This window comes from Pteropus alecto, unplaced genomic scaffold (assembly GCF_000325575.1).
Source record: "Pteropus alecto unplaced genomic scaffold, ASM32557v1 scaffold87, whole genome shotgun sequence".
NCBI lineage: Eukaryota > Metazoa > Chordata > Mammalia > Chiroptera > Pteropodidae > Pteropus > Pteropus alecto.
The window spans coordinates 1,738,787-1,755,571 of NW_006443225.1; the positions used below are offsets into that span (position 1 = coordinate 1,738,787).

Below are 16,785 nucleotides of genomic sequence, written 5' to 3' on the forward strand. Positions count from 1 at the left end.
ATCTGAGATATGTCAAAAAGTGAAAATGTATGCATATTAGAAATGATAAACTGCAGTATTTGTCCTCTCAAGTGAGTTTAAGCTGCCTACTCTGGGAAGTTTTCTTGCATCCCTAAGATTGAATGAAATGCCCTTCTGAGTGCTTTTCTAGCAGGCAGTGTGCTTAGTCTTGCTGTGTTAGTCCTGTTATCCTGTCCATGTTATTTCAAACTTTATGAACAAACGTCCACAGAAGCCTAACATGTGTTGGCTCTCTTCTAAGGTCAGAGATTCAGTAAATGAACTCAATCAGAAGAAATCTACCCAGATCTCCCATGGTTGTTTTGTTGTCTTTTGCGCAGTCAACTGTGGGTTCCTTGGCTGAGGATTATTGCTTCCCCAACAGCTGGTGCAGTGCCTGACACATGCGGAGCTCAATGAATGAATTGTTGTAAGAATAAATACATGAAAGGGCTTTTCTCTCGTGGTAACTGGTCCAGACTCTTAGAACTTTATGCTTCAGTGATTTCAAAGAGCGTGCCTCAAGTTTCTCTGCTTACTCTCACCAGTTTGAGCTTTGCTGACTTAAACACTGCTGTTATTTCACTAGGATCATCATCCTTTAGAGTCTCCTTGTCACCCACTGAGAAAAGTCTGGTGTTCATTGACTCTTCTCAGTCTAGTTCCAGTTCATCTTTCTAAACCCACTTCTTGCTATTCCCCTCGAGGAATCAGAATCTGCTCACAATTCTTTAAGTCATTCCTGATTTTGTTTTTGCTTAGCTATCATCCTAGCCTTGAATACTCACTTCTTTTCTCCCCACAAATCTAACCATACACTAATACTCACTGCGGATCCCAGTTTATCCTGAAGTTTTTCTTAATTGCAATGGCTTACAAATTTCTTTCATATCTCTTGCAACAATTATAATTTGTACCATCTAACATCTCTGTCTCTTTTATCATAATTTAATCATTTATTTCTCACTTCCTTAATAATCTGAGAAATTTTTCATGGGTGGGAATTTTCTAATATATATTTGTGTGTGTGTGTGTGTGTGTGTGTGTGTGTGTGTGTGTGTGTATTGGAGCATATGGCATATAGAAAATATTTAGGAATAGTTTAATGAACCAATAAATGGATATTAACCAACTGAAAGGGATGAGAAAGATTCTTGAGGCTTTTTGAGTGGGGTAATGAAGAAGAAATGAGGCAAGGTGATAAACAAAAAGTCAGTTATTGATTTTAATTATTACGGAAGTAAAGTTCTACATAGTTTTAAAATGGGTATATAGCTCACAAGTTTATATTGAAAGATAGTGGTCCTCTACCTTTTACCACATCCAGTTCCACACCAGAGGGAAAATCTCTCTCAACACTTCCAGCTATTTCCCCCGTGAGAAACCTCTAAATTTCTAAATAACATGCTTTTACGTTGTTATTTCTTGATGGATCCATTTTGTACCTATGTTTCTGTTACAGTAGGATCCCATGTTTCTTTTTCTTGGTTCATTCTCTTTTTTTACTCAAGCACACCCTCTAGTAGCACCCTAGTAGAAGAAGTAGATGGAGAATGGTTTTTTTTCACAGAAAAGTTCTTAGTTTATTAATCCTTCCATAAAAAATCTGCACAATCACCACAGATGAAGCCACTGAACAATTTACTCCTTTTTGCCAGCACCAGCATTGGCCTTTGCAGGCCTCCTGACTTTCTTCGTCTGCTCTTGCATTCGTTTCACTGTTTTCTCAAGGTCTTTTTCTTAGCATACAGGCCATGCCTCGCAAGTCTATGTTTGGGTTCATTTTCGTGTGTGTGTAATCCAAGGAATCATAAGTCAAACCAAAGCCAGTTGTCTTGCCACCACCAAAATGGGTTCTAAATCCAAATACAAAGATGATGTTTTGTGTGGTTGTGTACATTTTGGCTACTTTTCCTTGAATTTCTGTCTTAGGTACTGCTGCCTTCCTAGGGTGAAGGATGTTGATGACCACTTCTTTCCGCCGAAGTACTCTGTTGGTCATGAACTTCCTGGTTTGGGTAGTTATCATGTCGCTCATGATGGTGGCTGATCCACTAATGGCCAGTGAGAAAAAGAGCTGAGAACTCTTTTTTTAAAAAAATGATTTTTAGAGCAGTTTCAGGTTAACAGCAAAATTGAAAGGAAAATATTGAGATTTCCTGTATACCCTGTCCCCACATGTCCACTGCTTCCCTCATTATGCATATCTCCTATTAGATGGTACATTTATTAGATGATGAACCTACATTGACACATCATAATCTTCCAAAGCCACAGTTTACATTAGGGTTCATTCTTGGTGTACATTCTATGGGTTTGGACAAATGCATAATGACATGTATCCATTGTTATGGCATACAGAGCATTTCACCGTCCTAAAAGTCCTCTGTGTTCCACCTGTTCATCCTTCCTCACTCGCCCACAAGCCTCTGGAAACCAGTGATCTCTTTACTGTCTCCACAGTTTTGTCTTTTCCAAAATGTTATGTAGATGGAATCATATAGTATGTAGCCTTTTCAAATTGGCTTCTTTCACTTAGTAGTTTACATTTAAGTTTCCTCCACATCTTTTCATGGCTTGATAGCTCATTTCTTTTTTAGAGCTGAATAATATTTCATTTTCTGGATGTACCATTGTTTATTTATTCACTCACCTACTGAAGGACATCTAGTTGCTTCCAAGGTTTGGTAACTATTAGTAAAGGTGCTATAAACATTCATGTGCAGATTCTTGTGTGAACATAAAGTGAAACTCATTTAGGTAAATACCAAGGAGTGCGATTGCTAGAACATATGGTAAAAGTATGTTTAGTTTTGTAAGAAATCACCAAACTGTCTTACAAAGTGGCTGCACCATTTTGCATTTCCACCAGCAAGGAATGAGAGTTCCTGGTGCCCCACCTTCTTGCCAGCATCTGGTGTTGTCAGTGTTCTGGTTTTAGTGATTCTAATAGATGTGTCATGTATCTCACTATTGTTTTAATTTGCATCTCTCTGATGGCATACGATGTGGAGCATCTTTTCATATGCTTATCTGCCATCTTCTTTGTTGAGGTGTCTGTTAAGATCTTTGACCTATTTTTTAATTTAGTTGTTATCTTATTGTTGAGTTTTAAGTTCCTTGTATATTTTGGATAATAGTCCTCTATCAAATGTGTCTTTTGCAAATATTTTCTCCCTGTCTGAGTTGTCTCTTTATTCTCTTGGCTTTATCTTTCACATAGTAGAAGTTTGTCATTTTAATGAAGTCCAGCTCATCCTTTATTTCTTTCATGGGCAGTGCCTTTGGTGTTGTTTCTAAAAAGTCATCACCGTAACCAAGGCCATCTAGGTTTTCTAGGAGCCCTTTTTTTGGGTTCTTTGCATGCCTGAAAATGTTTTTATTCTATCCTTACACTTGATTGATAATGTAACTAGACATAGAATTCTTTTGGAATTTTGAAGTCCCATAACATCCAACTTGGCTGTTAAGAAATCTGATGACATTTGGATTCCTTTTTTTTTTTTTTGGTTTGTCACTTGTTTTACGACTCTATCTTCCCTTTACAAATAGAAAGCAAAACTTTCAATGATATGCCTTTGCATAAATTAAAAAAAAAATTGCGGCCAGGCTTTTCAAGCTACTAACTTTTTAGAGAAATTATTCTGGGATTATTTTTTATGATTACACTCTTCATTTTCTGTGTTTTGTTTTTTTTTAAATTCTGGAATGTTACTTATCAGGTGTTATAATTTCTGGATTGATTCAATGATAATCTTATTTATTTTCTATTTTCTATCTATTTACATTCTTATTCTACTTTCTGGATATCTATTTAATTTTAACTTCTAACATTTCATTGACCTTTTATAGTTTTAACTCTGATATTCATGCTATTTATGGTCTCTTTCTTCTTTAATCCTTTTCGTATCACCCATACATATAAATAATCTTTCCTTGAGAATATTAATTATAGTTTCTTCTATTCTCTGTGCTATCTTTGCTTCTTCTTGTTCTCTTCTCACTTTTCTGTTTGGTTTGGTCTTGGCGATGAATACCTTCCATTGGCCTATCAATTGACATTCAAGGTCGTACAGCCTCATCCGTCTGCTTTTTTTTCCCCCCACAACAAACACCTTTATTACAGGAGCTAAGACAGGAGGAGGAGGATTTATTTGCCTTTCCAGGCCTTGATTTTCCTCAGATAGAACTCTAGCTCCTTGCCCTCTAGCACATAGCTATTTACTCTGCCTCATTGGCCTGGTCTTGAAGCGATGCATGCAAGAATCTTGCTCTGCTGTAACTGCTCCTATAGAAAACTGCTGATTCTTTTTCCTTTCATCATATTTCTTCTGAATTTTCTGATTGTTTTTTGTTTAAAATCTCTTCTTCCTCAGGAGTTAGCTTGGCTCCCTTCTTGTGGCCCAGGGATTTGTACCACTGTGGGTGCAGTGTGCTCTCAATGAGCAGGATGCAGTTCTTTACCGGGGTCTTGGTGCAGACCAGTTCATTGATGGATGCATTGTAGACAACATCAATAATCCTTGTTTTATGCGTACAGCTCTCGGAGCCCCAGGAGAAGTTCCCCACATCCAGCCTCAAGTCGAAGTACTTCTTGTTGCCTCCCCAGACTCGGACTGTGTGTATGTGGTGGGGACCAATCTTAGTGTGGCAGCGGGGCGTCCCAGCTCATATTTCTGCTTCTTGTGGTAGGGCTTTCTCTTGCCCTCAGTTTTGTGGCACTTGTGCCCGTTGTCCCAAGAAATGCCCATGGCTTGGCGCGGGCCGGAAAGAGCCATCCCTCTGCTTTTTGCCATGGAGATAGGTTCCTTTGCTCGCTAGCTTCTGTTTGGTCTTGGCTGACGGAGAGTAGGACAGAGGAGAGTCAGTTTGGGGCACTGGTTCCTTCAGGCTCCTCCTGCCAGCTAGGTAAGGTTAGATTCTTCTTCCAATGTCCACATTTCTAGGTGAATGGGCTCTCCATATAGCTGCATTGTCGGATTTTGGCAACCTCTCTTTCCTACTGACTCAACCTGGGCACTGCTTATTGTTGTCAACTCTCCCTCCATTTAATTATCTTCACATTTCCAAATTTTAGTGTGCCATCTCTTTCCTTTCGGAACGCTAACTGATAGTCTTTTTCACGTAAGAAAATTTCTTCAAATGTATAGTGATCATCAGCTGCCCCTTCATTTCTAAGAGTGAGACAGTAAAAACCTGATGGGAAACCTTGCTGTATTGTAGGGGCTTGCAACCTAATGAGCTTCACTGTAAAAAAAATAGGGGACAACCATTTAATTTCATTTCTTTTGAGTACTCCCAAATGTCACTATCTGGATAGGTTTTCTCTGAGACTTTCATTGAGGAGGATAATTCCCTAATCTCCATGGGGGGTGGAGGGAAATGTCATAAGCATGGCTCCTGGTATCTGTGAGTAGGGTAGAGGGCTAGACCCCAAAGGCCTACATGCGGACCTCCACTAAGCACTGCATGTGGGCCCTCACTCCTGCTCTCTCCCGGCCCTGGTCTTAGAGGGGAGGATGGGAAGGAGCTACCTGCTATGGGAAGACCCTACCTGCTAGTGTCTAGGTCTTCTGTGTCCAGAGCTTCATACAGTTTCGTTTTGAATAGCATCTCCTTTTTTCTTCCATGAGAAGTTCCCCAGATGAACTGATCTGCTTCTCAGCGAAGTCAGTCACCACACCTCTTTCTACTTCCTGTCTTCATGATTTGCTGAGATTTCTTGACTGCTGTTGTCTCTTCTTATTTTTATAATTCTGGGTAAATACCTTTTTTATTCCTTTACTGTCATTTTGGTAGGGTTTTAGAAAAGAGAAGAGATGAATGTGTATAAATGCTATTTTTAGGAATATGAAAAAAAGGAGTTTTTATCTTTGTAGGCAAAAGGGAGTACAGCCTGATGTTTCAGAGTTTAGATCCAGCTCTATGACTTTATTTCCTCCCCTGTAAAAAGGAGAAGAATATAAGAATAGCATCTTCTTTAGAGAATTTCCAGAAAGATTAAATCAGCTACTACTACAAAGTGCTTAAAACAGCATGTAGTACATAGTTAGCACTGTGTATAAAGGACAATGCAACATATTTGATTTCAAGATATTTGTTAATAAAACAAATGTGAGTAATAAGACCCTGGTATGGGATTCTGAGACTCCTTTACACAGTTCCACTGGAAGCTGGTTCTATCAGGAGCTGGGGCATGGCTGACCTAGGGACAGAGATCATCTGGGGTCACAGTGGGGAGCTTTCGAAGGTTATGGGGAACAGGAAGAGGAAGGTAGGCGGAAAAATTCTGCTGCCTTTCATGAAGCAGGCATGGAGGAGAGGGAAGAGGGGGCATTGGGAGCATGTAGCCTTCTCTGGTCCCCCGCAAGTGTTCTCATCCTTCTGGGCTAGGCAAGGGCTGGAATATTCAATTTAGGTAGCATTGCAAACTGGAAAAGTAGAAATCTGCCTAGATGCTCTGGAAGAAATCCTCAAGAAATCAACTGTAGGGTTAGGAAGTAACCATGCACTTAAAATATCTGCTTAAATCAATACTGTTAAAAACACAGAAAAAGGATTTAGAGAAAATCAATCAATGTATATTTAGGTTGTGCTGAGCATTTGAAAGAAGTCAGGGATATTTTAAAGAACAGAAGACAAAATCAGCTTAGCCTGACTTAGATTCCTCAGAGCTGCAGATGAATATTGTAAACATGGCCTGGCTTAATTTTAAAAAATTCTGCACTCTGTAATTGTCTTGCTTATTCATCCAAGTAATATTTACTAAGCACCAAATATATAACAGACTGTATGACAATGTTACAAAGAAAAATCAAGGAATATCTTTTTCCCCTAGAGACTTTCCATCTAAACGAGACATTTGTAATAATTACTAAATCAAAGTAACATGTGATGAGCAGTAAAGTTAATTTGTTATAGCATTTAATGGAAGAAGAAATAATTGTTAATTGAGTTGATCAGTAAAACTGTGAGAGAGATGGGACATGACCTGGGATTTTGTCCTTTCTATTCTGTGGGCTGGTCACTGGCTCATCCTTCCTTCAGACTACATGTCCAGCAGTGCTGAAATCCACTTGTTCTTTGCTCAGGCCAGCCCAGCTCTCACTCTGGGCTTTATAGCAGCTAATCCTTACCTTGGAATGCTCTTCCTCCAGCCTTTTTCTTCAGTGACTAATGGCTGGGTGCTACCTACCTAACCTTTTTTTCTGAACTTAACATACCATTTTCTCTGGGGCCCTCTATGACCACCTGCAACCTGAGAAGGGACATTTTCCCCCTTCAGATAATAATTTAATATATGCCAGCCAAAGTATTTGCATCTTTATTAAATTCAATTAAAACATACCTGCATGGTATATTATATAACATTCATTATGTACACATGACTTAAGCAATGCAAAAGTAATTCTAGGTATGCTGATTACTAAACTGTTAGCACACCATAAGTGGGGCCAGTGATGCCCAGCACAGATTAATTGTCTCCTAAATGTAAGAACATTTTTTTTTAACATATTCTTCCAGCACCCCTGTTTATCTCATTGCATTACTTAGCATGCTGCATTACAACCAGCCCTTTAAACCGTGGACCTCTGGATAGACTGTGGGCTCCTTGTGGCAGGTCTTATGGAGAGTTGTGCTCCCAGCAACTGGTAATACCAACGCATATTGAGTTCACATTAGGGAAGGAGAATGGCAACAGGAAAATGTGTGTACTTCCATATCTTGGCTATTACTAGCAATGCTGCCATGGACATACAGTGCATGTATCTTTTTCAAACTAGAGTTTTTGTTTTCTTTGGATAAATACCCAGAAATAGAATTGCTGGGTCGTAAGGTAGTTCTATTTTTAAGTTTTTGAAGACTCTCCATACTGTTTTCCATAGTGGTTGCACTAATTTACAATCCCACCAATAAAGTACAAGGGTTCCCTTTTCTTTACATACTTGCCAGCACTTGTTATTTGTTAGTTTTTTGTTAATAGCCATTCTCACAAGTGTGAGGTGATGTCACATTGTGGTTTTCACTTGCATTTTCTTGATGATTAGTGACGTTGAGCATCTTTTCACATGTTTATTGGCCATCTGTATGTCCTCTTTGAGAAATGTCTATTCAGGTCCTCTGCCCATTTTTCAATTGGATTGTTTGTTTTTTTTTTGGTGTTAAATTATGTGAGTTCCTTATATATTTTGGATATTAACTCCTTATTGGATGTATCATTGGCAATTATCTTCCTCATTCAGTAGGTTGTCTTTTTGTTTTGTTAATGTTTTTCATTTGCTGTACAAAACCTTTTTAGTTTGAGGTAGTCCTATTTGGTTATTTTTTCTTTTGTTTCCCTTGCCCCAGGATACATATCCAAAAAGATATTGTTGAGAGTGGTCTCAAAGAGTTTACTGCCTGTGTTTCTTTCTAGCAGTTTTATGATTTCAGGTCTTACATTTTTTAAAGTTAATTTCGAGTTCATTTTTGTATACGGTGTAAGTAGGTGGCCCAATTTTATTTTTTGCATTTATCTATCCAGTTTTCCCAACATCAACTATTGAAGAGACTGGCTTTACCTCATCGTGTGTCCTTGCCTCCTTCGTCGTAGATTAACTGGCTATATAAGCAAAGATTTATTTCTGGGATCTCTGTTCTATTCCATTGATCTATATCTGTTTTCACTCCAGAACCATACTGCTTTGATGATTGTAGCTTTACATTATAGTTTGATATGATGGAGCGTGATACCTCCCACTTTGTTCTTTCTCAAAATTTCTTTGGCTATTTGAGGTCTCTTATGCTTCCACATAAATTTTAGGATTAGCTGTTCTGATTCTGACAGAACACCTTTTGTATTTGCATTGAATATGTATCTCAAATAATGTAGCATACACACATGATAAGTATCTTCTAATCAGAACAGTTCTCTCTACCTTGGTTTTTCATTGCATTGAATTTCTAGAAGAGTTTAGACCAGTCGTCTGCTAGAATATCCCATATTCTGGATTTTTGATTTGTTTTGATTTGCTCTCTCATGTTTAAATTCATCTTTAAACACGTCTGGCAAGAATTCTTCGTAATTGCATCATAGCAACAGGCATATAATGTCAAGCTCTCTTACTAAGGCTAGGTTTTTCCCCCTTAAAGTTGTCACTGACAACTCCCTTATCATAATCTGTAAGGTGCCAATTTTAGACCTTATAAAGAACATATCTCTACGACATTTTACCCAGTGGTTTTTGTGTCCATTAGTAATTCTTGCCTGAATCAATGATTACAACGGGAGGTGAAAATGGTGATTTACTAATTCTATCATTCCTTCTACATTGATTAAATGGAATTCTACTGTAAAAGAGAGCTTTCCTCACCTATTCCTTTCCTTTGGAGTAGCACTATGATCCATTAATTTTTTCCCTGAAATTCAATGTATCATAACTCATCATGATCACTCTTTTTTGATGCTCAAATAATCCCCAGTTTGTGCAGTGAGAGCCCCTTTAAGTTAGATCTTCTGTCTGTTGAAATAACCTTTTCATCTTTGAGCACTTTTTTTTTTAAAAAAAAATTTTTTTGCTTTCTGACAGAGCCCAATACTCTGGGCTCACATTTTCCTTCCTCCTTCAGAATTACAATACTTATTCCACTACCAACAACAAATGTACTAGGTTAAGATGAATGCTTTTTGCAAATTTTTTGTCCTGCAAAATTACATATATCATTAAGAGCACATAATCAGAGTACTGTAATTCAAAAGTTATTTTAAATAACTCTTTTATCTGTGCAGTTATATGATCAATTTGATATAAAGTTAGGACCATGTGTTTCTATTTTTATTCAGGTATCATTTTACTCCTTTTTTGTAATTTAAATTTTGTTTAAATATATAAATATATATTCAGAATAGTCTCACTTCTATCCCTGTCACCTTTGTCTTTCTCTTATCTACTTCCTACAGAAAATTATTTTTATTTCTGCTTTATCTTTCTTGTATTTCTTTAAAAATTAAACATATACTTATATGTAGTTTTATTTCCCTTTTTGTCTTCAAAACATGTATTCTATTATACGCAGTCTTTCATACTTTGCCCTTTTCATTTAAAATTGTGTCCTGAAATTGCTCCATACTTGTTCATAGAAAATTTTCACATTTCTTTTTAATGCTGCATAGTATTTCATTATGCGACTGCACTATAATTTGTTCAGCCAGTCTCCTAAAGATGGTCATTTAGTTTTTTTCTAATATTGTACATTAAAAATAATACTACAATGGGTAATCTTGGGCATTTGTTGTTTTATATTTAGGATATAATTTATCAGGGTGAATTTATAGAAGTGGAATTGCTGGTCAAAGTGTATATAGATATTGCAAAATTCTTCATACAGTTTGTACCATTTTGTATGCCTACCCTCAATTTAACAACATCCCTGTTTTCCATAGGCTCACCAAGAGAGTATGTTGTCAAGCTTTTGAATTTTTAGCCATCCGATAGTTTAGACGTGGAATGTCAGGGTGCTTTTTACTTATGAGTTAAGTTGACCTGTTAATTTTCTCCCCTCATTATTTATGGTGCTTTGTAAATCAAAGACCTGTGTCCTTTATCTGTGATATAAGATGTAAACATGCTCTCTCAGGTTGCCATTTGTCTTTTGATTTTTCTTATGGAGCTTTGTTATTGTCATTGTTATTACAGAAATATTTAAAAAGTTTTGTGAAGTCAAATTTGTAAATCTTTACTGTTTTGGCTTTGGCTTTTGGGACAACTAGTATAAAAATGGGCAAAAGGAATTGAAAACATATTTCACAAAAGAGGGTATCCAAGTTTTGGTGAGGAGAATGAACATAGCCTGAGAATGTGCCCTGGTGAGAACCATGGTGGCCGACTCTTTGATAGGAATGGTTATGCTTAAGGATGCACCTTCCTCATGACCCAGCAATTCTACTGTTAGGCATGTAATCAAAAGAACTGAGTGCTTACTTCCCCAGTTGATGTGTCTGATTTATAATAGCCCTAAGCGAGAAGCAACTTAAACATCTTTCAATAGCAGAATAGATACATTGTGGTATATTCATAAAAAGAGAATACATTATAGCAGAGAAAATGAATAGGGCTACGTGCAACAATGTGACTGAGTCCCACAAATATAATATTGAGTGAAAGAAATCAGATAGGAAAGAATATGTATTACAAGATTTAATTTATATAAAGTGTCAAAATAATCAGAACTACACTATAATGTTTAGGCTGAATGTTTGCTGTTAAATCTATAAAGACAAGTTGGGAAGTAATTACCATTAAAGTAAAAATATTGGTTATTTTGTAGGGGAAGGAGGAGCTTGTGACCAGGAAGAGGAAGACAGACAAAGAGCTTCTGGGGCGGGGTACAATGTGCTGTTTCCTGACCTGGATGGCTGTTATGGTTGTTACAGGGCTTTTGTTTTATGAAATGGTTAAGTTGTACATTTATATTTTAGATACTTGTGTTACAATTTACATGAAAAGAGATTTAAAAAAATTTAAGAACCCCAACAATATACTGGATTACGAAAAGGAAATCACCTAAAGGAAAAATGAGCAAAGGATATAAATTGACAATTCATAGAAAAGCAAATCCACGTGGCCAAAAACATGAATGCATGCTCAAATTCATGAGTAACCAGGAAAGAGAAGTTAAAATATTAGTGAAATATGACTTTATATGAACTAAACTGACACATTCAAATGAGCAATAATACTTGTTAACGATGGCGTTTTAGGGAAAGGCTTTGTTCTAAACATAAAGAGTGTTATGACCCTTTGGGAAAACAATCTGGCAATTCCCATTAAAATAAAAAATGCATGATTTATTCAATCCAGAAAACTCACTAGTATACAAGAAACATGTATAAAGAACTGTTGTCATAATACTGTAGTGGTTAAAAAAATTAATAGGATAATAGTTGAATAATTTAACAGTATGCTATAGAAGAGAAAATTATGCAGTACTAATAAAAAATGAATGAGAAACATACTCATTGACTAGAAGGGATTTATTTCCATGAAGTATTGTTGAAAGAAAAAAATAGAGATAAGTTCATGCAGTGTGTGCCCATTTGTGTAAAACAGTAACAACTGTGTGTGTTCATATGTAGGTTTGCCCCTGTGATTATATAAGCGAGGAGAGAAATACAGAAGAATATGTACTAGATTGTTAATACAGGTTCTCAGGTGGGCCATATAGGCTGATGTAATTTTAAAAATTTGAACAGAATTTACTTACAAATTAAGAGAAAAGATACCAGAAGAGATTATTTTCGAAAATGAAATCCAGGACGTTTGATTGTAAATTCAAAGAGGAAAACCGTTCCCATTCAAAAATTCTGAGTTTGTCCAGATAAGAAAGATGAATTTTAAAGTTTCGTTTGTTTTCCAAGTTTCTAAGATTCAGGCCAATTATTACTGTCAGGTCTATCTCTATAGGGCAACCCTTTCATTTCCTTACTTCTCTTGGGTGAAGGTTCCAGTGGCTTTGCCATTGCCCAGCACAGGAAATAGAGTCTGGCTGACTTTAAAGACTCTCTGTGTTTTGGCCCCATCCTGCCTAGGAGTTTTCCTAACTCCTCCCCACCAGTCTCTGCGCTTTATAGTTAGCACATTTGCCGCAGTCCAAGTCTCCCCAGTATAAACGATCGCAGTCCTAACGGGAACATTTGCGTGTCTCCAACCAGCTCAAGAGCGCTTTCTTTCAAAGAGCTTTATTTCACCGCAACACCTCACATTCATTCCTGGTCGTCATAACTCCTATAATACATACTATCTGGCCAACAGTTTAACTTTTGATTATATGCTGTCAGAGAATATTTTTGTATTGTCTGTGGTATTTTCTGCTTTTCCCGTCTAAGTAGACTGAATTCTCTTTAAGGGCAGACATAATGGTTAAATTATGACAGTATTCCTCTTACTTACTTCTTGAATATATTGGTTACTTTGTAGAACTCAGTGAATTTATTTTTTGGTATATATTTTTTCTTACTTTAAAAGTAATAAATAGAACACCCTTATAAGAAATTCCTTAGCATGAATTTACTAGATTCAACTATATAAACATATTCAGCTCCAAAAAAGCACAATTAAGAAAGGGCGTGAATAGATGACACACACACACATACACACACACAGATAAAATTCACAAAGAAGCGTGTTATACAGGTGTCTACTTACTAGTAATCAAAGAAATACAAATAAAATCTAATACTATATATATAATGTATATAAATTATGTATATAGACACAAATATATACACACACATATCTGGCATAAATTTTAAAAATTAAAATAAATTTACATGAAACACGTTGTTGAGAGCACTTTGCTAATATGAATCAAGAGCTTTAACATTATTTCTTTCATTTGGTTCTGTAATCTTTATTAATAGCTTTAATAAAGATTTACCTTTAATAAAGGTATTACCTTTTTTCATAAATTTTTTGTTGTGTCTGGGAAAGAAAAGATAAAAGTGTATGCTTCCTACCCATCCCTCTGCCAAAAGATAATAGCACATTATAAATATAAATAGCACATTATGAGAAAAGAAAGCTAACACTCAGATATCTATAATCCTGTTATTTTGTTTGGCTTCCTTACAGTTTTTTTCAAAAGCACATTTTGCTATTCTTGTAATCAAATATACATATAACATTTTGTCTTGCTTTTTTCATATATTATTTAACTGAAGGAGTACTTTTGGATTAAGAAAAATACATTTTCTTAATCCAAATTATAAAAAATACATTTGCTGAGCACCTTACTCTGCATGGGGCATAAGATGAGGATGATTTTATATATTATACAACAATATATAAATTTGATTATGTATGAACAAAAAAGACCTTTCACAGTGACTAGGGCTGTTAAATCGATGAAGTTAGTCAACGCTCATTTATTGAGTAGCTGCTAAGTGCTAGGCCCTTTTGTAGGTGGTGGGGGTCTAGCAATGAACAAATCAAAGGTGTGATCGATGGAGCCAACATTCCAAAGAGGAAAACAGACAGGAAACAGATAGATGGGCAGTGACGACTGCTATAAAAACAAAAGCATAGTGAAGAGTTAGAGACGGATAGGGTTGCTATTTGAGCAGACATTAAAATGAAATGAGAGGTGGAGGCTTATGAATAGAGGGGTGAACAGATTTCTTCAGGCAGTGAGAACAGCAGGTTCGAAGGCCAGGAGCATGTGAAAAATAGCTCAGAGGCTGGTGAGGCCGGAGCAGTCTTTGGCCCTCGTTCTGTTGAAATAAGCATTTTAATTTTATTTAGTTTCAAGTGCATGTTTTGCAGACAATAATATTTATTATAATATATGGAATGTTTATTGTACAAGATGCTTTACCTATATTTTCTCTAATCATTAAAACAATAATGAAGGGCAGATTTCATTTGGTATTTATAGTATAATACATGTAAATTTAAAAAATTCACCAAATAATACTTCATATTATTTATGGATAGAAACAAAAGTTAAATTATAAAAACATGATGAGGAAGTTGCACAGTTGCCAGATTCAGGTTAGTAATCACCTCTGGGGAAGGAGAAAAGGGAGTGGAATGAAGGCGGATGAATGGGGATCTGTAATACTTTATTTCTTTTTTAAAAATTTATGTTGTATAAATTTATAGAATGCTTGACTTCTGCTTTTACTTTCATATGCATATATGTGTGTGTCACAAGTTTAGACTAACATATAATTCAGTCTAACTTCAAACCAGTGCTCATTTTATGTTGTTTTCCTCAAAATGAGTAGTCCCCACCAAAGAAAAAAAGCTCACAATAAAAATTACCACTCAACCAACCCTCCCAGCACTCAGCAAAGTGTACAGTGAAAATGACTTCCCAAATCCCATTTACAGGAGAATTCTCTTCCTCTTGAACCAGTCTGACGTCCAAGAACTGAGTCTAATTCATACGATGTGTCAGTGTCACTGCAATGAATGATGGTTTGTTGCATTGCAAGTGAGCTAATGAGCTGGGAACATTCATAGCTGTCATGTAGAGAGAGTCAGCCGATTTCCAGTAAATGCTGGGAGGCAATCTGCAAGGAAGGGGGGGCCAAGATCTTGAGACAGCAGCGTGGCCATGACCTGCTATTGTTACTTTGGAGTGAGCATGCCAGGTGCCCCTGAGGACCATGAGGGCAGCATGGCTCACACGAAAGTTGCTATCTTTCTTTCAAGCCGCTGCCTAGAAATTATGTTAAGATAGCAATTGTGCCTCATACTCTTAGGAAAACATTTTTATTCTCCAATCATATAAGGTTTCTGAAGAAATGTTACATGGATAATCTGATCTTTTCTTTGTTCAAGCAGGAGGACAGTAGATAGAAATGGGCTGAAATGATTATGTGATATGTTGGATTTTTAATTTTATATGCTAGGTGGTTGATTTGATATATATATTTTAAAGAGATTTCAGGGGGGCAGAATACTATTAAAAGTTATTGCTGGTGAGCATAGTCACATTTCATTTTGAAAGTTCTCTTTTGCTTGAATTTTTATAAAAACATTATTTTTCTATACAAATAGCTTTAAAAAGAATGACTGAATTTCTTTTATAAATAGAGAGTAATAACACATCTTATGGTCACTTAAAGTTTTAATTTTTAATAATTTTTTAATTCTCAGAATTACTTTGCCGTATGTGTTTTATCCCCATTTGAGAGATGGAGAAATTGAAGCACAGATCAGCAGATAACTTGCCTAAGATATCAAGTTACTGATGAAGCCAGAACTAGAACTTGTCTCCTATGTTCTAGTTGAAATACGTATATACATATTTTAAACTAGATTCTATTTGTCTTCTAGTAACATTAATTAAATTCTTTACCTAAAAAGAAAACACCATAAGAATCTAGAGACCCCCCAGAATTTTATCTAAAATGAATTCCCCCTACCTCAATGTTCTGTTTTAATTTCAACTATATAAGTAAATTTTATTAACATATTTTCCCTCCATGATTTACTGTAATTGTTAAAATTTTTCTTCTGCATTTTCAAAACCAATCTGATCTGCCATTTACCATCACTAAGATGTAAAAATAAAAAAGATTTTTTAGGTCTCCAAGTTTTGTTTTTTAAAAAAAGAATTAAAAGGCAAAGCCAAATACAAAACTTCGTAAGTAAACCATGTATAATCCATATGTATTTTGGAATAGAGAATTGAAGAAGGATAGACATTTTATTCTGATTCACTAGATGCAGATTTCTAGTTCCAGGTGTGCATTATCTGAGTCTTGGGCCGTCCTAGATGCATGCATGCATAAGGTGTGTACTTGTCATAGATTGGTTGCTTAGGTCGTCAAAAGCTACGAAGAAAAACACCGAACACATGTACTGCCAAGCATGGTTCTAAGTGCTTAGTATATATTAACTTAATCTTCCCAGCAAACTTCAAGGTAGGAACAATTACTCTTCTCATTTTATAGATGTAGAGCTGTGGCAAAGTGACATGTCACCACACATAGGCCAAAAGCTGCAGAGCTGGACATATACCATGCAGTCTTCAAGCTCCTCTCGACCACTCCAGCGCCTCTTTTGAAGGGCAACCTCTGAGGTTTACAAAAGTTTCCATTATTTCAGATAATTCTCTTTTACTCATTTTCAATCGTTTGTTTGGCTTCACAATTCGGACAACAGCGACTGCATTTGCGGAGGTCAGGTCTCCTGGCTGTAATAGTGATGCGTAGCTTGAACATCTACTTTTAAGCAATGCTGATTCTTCTTGCTCTCCTAGTTATCCATGATTTTTAACCCCTTGTTTATTTTCGCT

At 36.2% G+C, this 16,785-nt stretch overlaps 2 pseudogenes; both read right to left on the bottom strand.

The window, feature by feature from the left end:
• Window positions 1-1,641: 1,641 nt before the first annotated feature.
• LOC107196540 lies at window positions 1,642-2,038 on the bottom strand (annotated as a pseudogene).
• Window positions 2,039-4,150: 2,112 nt separating this feature from the next.
• On the bottom strand, window positions 4,151-4,751 carry LOC102879207 (annotated as a pseudogene).
• Between the last annotated feature and the right edge of the window lie 12,034 nt (window positions 4,752-16,785).